Source organism: Echinops telfairi, unplaced genomic scaffold, assembly GCF_000313985.2.
Source record: "Echinops telfairi isolate 266 unplaced genomic scaffold, ASM31398v2 ScPeMD7_18;HRSCAF=68, whole genome shotgun sequence".
NCBI classification, from domain to species: domain Eukaryota; kingdom Metazoa; phylum Chordata; class Mammalia; order Afrosoricida; family Tenrecidae; genus Echinops; species Echinops telfairi.
The window spans coordinates 70,282,009-70,286,171 of record NW_022103915.1 but is presented as its reverse complement, the minus strand read 5'-3'; the positions used below and the strand labels follow the sequence as shown (position 1 = coordinate 70,286,171).

At 48.5% G+C, this 4,163-nt stretch overlaps 1 pseudogene; it reads right to left on the bottom strand.

Annotated features, from left to right (window-relative positions):
* Positions 1–1,422: 1,422 nt before the first annotated feature.
* On the bottom strand, positions 1,423–2,697 carry LOC101653517 (annotated as a pseudogene).
* Between the last annotated feature and the right edge of the window lie 1,466 nt (positions 2,698–4,163).

Below are 4,163 nucleotides of genomic sequence, written 5' to 3'. Positions count from 1 at the left end.
CTCCTAACCACTATACCCACCACGGCTCCTGCTGACTAGATATGCTAATAGTGGGCATTCCTGCTTTGTTTCTAATTTTAGGGGAACAAAAAATTCAATCTTTCACCATTGAGCATGATGAAGCTTTGGTAGACGCCCTTTTTATCCCTTGGAAGTTTCTGTCTTTCCATGTTGTGTGGTTTCACCAGCTCCGGCTCCTAGCTTTCCTATGGAAAGCAAAAGGAGACCTGACCAGTCCTGTGCCGGCTGCCCCATCATTATGCCTGAGTCCCTTCATGAATAGACTTCAGAGTTCTGTCAAATACTTTCTCCTCACTGCATCTATTGACACAAGGAGAGGGGTTTCCTTCTTTAATTAGTTGACATGATAAATTAGATCTGATTTTCAAATATTGAACCAAGATTGTTTATTGATGATCCTGATGTATCAATACATATTACTGAATTCAATTTTCTCAATGTTGTTGAGGATGTTTGCACTTATGCTTATGAGATTTTCTGTCCTGTCATTTTCTTCTAATGCTCGTGCCTGGCTCAAGTGTAAGGATATGACTACCCTCATGAAATGACTTAGGGATTATTTTCTTCCTTTTCTGAAAATGTATGCAAAACCTACAATTATGTTTCCTGGTGCTGATGTTTTGGTGCAAGAGAGAAGGGCAAACAGATATACAAAAAGGACTAAGAAGGAATTGACAGGGAACTGAGTCACCGTCAGTTGAGGCCACTGTCCCCTTTTCTACTAAAATCCCACCTTACAGAAAGAAAGTGAGGCTTGCTGGCGTATCCTATCTCCAGCTGTAACTGCAGAGAAAACTCCTGCACTTCTGCCCACCTCGGGCAGGCCAGAGCTGCCTAGACTGAAACACACGCATGGCTGAGGGTGGGCCTCTTGTGTCTGCCCTCTAGCCTTATCACTAGGACACGGCTGGTTGGCGTCAGCTATGGAGGTCCTTGTTCCTGGGACCAGGTGACTCACTCGGGCCACTTCTCTTGACCAGAGATGATTGGTGGGGCTGGGAAGAAGAAGGACAAACAGGAACAGTTAGTTTCTCCTCTCATCTCTCTGGACCATTGTGGGAGAGGGGACTGGGACCCCTGTAAATGAAAACGGAGGATGGTTTTCCTAGCACTGCACTGGCCCTGGAGGACACTTAGGGAAATGACATTAAAGGCCTTGGGACAAAGTGCAGTCATGAAGGCACCAGGGAACTGTTAAGTTCCTTCCCGGCCTGAAAGCTGCAGGACCATTGCTAGGCCCTCAGCAGAGTCCAGGGCTCCAGGTCCACTGGTTGGACTAGTGGGACTCTGGCCCCCTTATTGGGTCTGGGTCGGGGCCTGGAGTCTGAGGGGGTCTTCTGGTCAGTGCATGTCTAATGGCTGTGGGCTGATGGTGGAGGTCTTGAGGGTTAAGAGTTTGACTCATGCATTGCAGAAGAAGAAAAAGCCTCCCTTGGCAGTAGGGGCTGTGAAGGGGACACTCTTCAGCCCTGTGATGTTGTCCTCAATGGTCCCATCCTTCTCCTCAAACACAAACTGGTACACCTTGTCCTGGCACCTCCTCAACTTTGCAATGAATTGCTGCTGCAACTCGTTCCACGGGGAGAGGGCGGGGGTGTCTTGACAGCCCATTTCTAAGCTGCCTGAGACAGCTGCTTTTCCCGCCATACCTCCTCCTGCCTCTTGTGGGCTTCATTGTCTTGCCCTGCTTCCTTGTAAGAATGAATGAAACTAGCAAACATTGGGAAAGATACAGAGGAAGGTATGGTCTTGGGACTCTTCCCAAACTAGTGACCAACTGCGTGGTAGGCCTCATTGGCCATCTGGCATCTCATTCAAGCCTGTCCAGTTTGCCTTCACTGGTACTAAGGAAGCGCCAACTGGCGTTACTGTCATGAAGACTATACTCCTGCCAAATCAGGACCAGGCCCTGACCCAACTCCTGCACACCTCCAGGCATGTTCTCCAGGGACACTGCAGTAGCCTTCTCCAAAATGTGCAGCTCATGCCAAAAGTTAGCCAGGTCTGGGTATTTCTCCTTCCCGGGCAAGGCAATGAAATGCAACGATGTCATCTGTTGGTCGGTAGACTTGGTGCCCAGAGGCAGGCCCGGGCTGTAGAGCTTGAAGCCACACACAGGTCATCTCCTGCTTCTGTGCATGTCGTTCCCTAGAGTAAGAATGATCTTCACCGCCTGCTTCCGTTTCCGTGAGGACTTGACAGAGACTAAGTCTGAGTTGTCCTGGAAATTGCCCAGGAAGGCAATGCCAGCCATTCTCTATGTCAGCTGCTCCACCTTGCCAAAGAGCAGCCGGAAGTGATCTTGAGTCAGCAGCTCTTCCAGGGACTTCAAGGCCTGCTCATATTGCTGCAGCAGCTCTACCTAGGCCTCAGTGTGCAGGAAGCTCATCAGTCACTCGCTGAAGTCCACTAGTAATGTCTGTAGGTCAATTGTATGGATGGCAGATCTCCTAGCCAATGGCCAGCCATGTGAGGGCTGATGGCTAGGTTACTGGTACGATTAACTTCCAAATAGGATCATCTTGCTTATGATACAATCTTATTCTTGGAGCAGATGAGGTCAAGTGCAGGGCCCTGGGCTTTCATCTTGAATAGTTCTTCAAGTTTGTTCAGGTCCAGGTCCTCTAAGATCTTCTAAGCGGTCAGCTCGCTGAAGACAGTGTCCAACTTCCACATGTATAAGATGATTACAAAGAGCACGGCTTGAGTCAGGCACACTTAGTCTTCAAAGTGAGATCCTTATTCTTCAGAACTTTACAGACGTCTGGTACAGCAGATTTGCCCAATACAATTCAACGTTTGATCTCTTGACTGCTGCTTCCATGAGCATTGATTGTGGATCTAAGCAAAATGAAGTCTTTGACAACTTCCATCTTTTTGGTTTTGGTCAAGTTATGAGGATTTTTGTGTGCTTTACACTGAGTTGTAATCCACGCTGTAGTCCTTGATCTTCATCCGTCGTTGCTTCAAGTCCTCCTCACTTTCCACAGGCAAGGCCATTTGCATATCAGAGGTTCTTAATAAAACATCCCATAATCCTGATGCTGCATTCTTCTTCACATAGTCCTGCTTCTCAGAATATGTGCTCAGCGTACAAAATTGAGTAAGTTTGAAGAAGGATACAACCCTAATGTGAACCTTTCCTGCTTCTAAACCACGCCGTACCACAGAGGAAATGCCGTGGAAATCACCTCTGACTTCCAGTGGTTACACAAGACGGAGGAAGCCTCCAAGGCCAAGGCCACATCTGCCCACAGATGAGTCCTATGAGGCTGAGGTCAGGTGTGACCCCACCCTCCATCCTTCTTCATCCGATTCTGACAGCACAAAGTCCCTCCCACAACACTCTCCTTCTTGGCTGGATTTGCTCATTTGGTGCAGTGGCCGTGCAGAGCTCACCGACAACATGCCCTTTGATGGAATCTACCAGGGAAGCTAACAAGTTACAAAATAGTAAGGATATCGTTTTGTTTGTTTGTTTCCTATCATGCTCCTTTTCAGCCATGCTGGCAGACATGCTTCTCTGTAGTCCTGGCCTCTTCCCTCTCGGTGCTGCAGCCTCTCATGCCTCTGCTGTCTCCACTGCTTCAGGCAGGGATCTCACACACACTCCACTGCTGGCTCTTCTTTCTTGAGCGTCCTGGAATCCCTGTTCTTGCTCCTGAGATGGCTCATTTTTGAAACCCAGTGGAAAGGCAAACCCAATCAATCCCTGAGTGAGAGTACGCTACACCTTATTTGCATGTCCCCACAGAGTCACTGAATGGGAGTGACAAAAACTACGGCCAGAAGGGCCATACCATGTAATTCTACTTCACCGTAACCTCAATATAAAAAGCAGAGGGACAGGAAGCTGGTTGGTGTGGTCCAACCACGTGGGCCTTCTGGGGCTCAGAGCAGGTGGGAAGAGCAGTAGGTAGTAGATCTGGAGACATCCAGTGCATAGGTGTGCACGGTAGGGCTTCTTCTGCAGCACAACCCTTTTTTACAAGGGTACTACATCTCTCAGCCCTTGTTGGAATGTAGATCCAGGAAGGAAAAACTATCAGGGTTCATCATTGGGATCCTGCTCTTGCCACAGCCACGTGAGCCACCAGGTGAGGCAGCCTGAAAGGAACTAGAAGCCATGCTCTTTTCTCTAT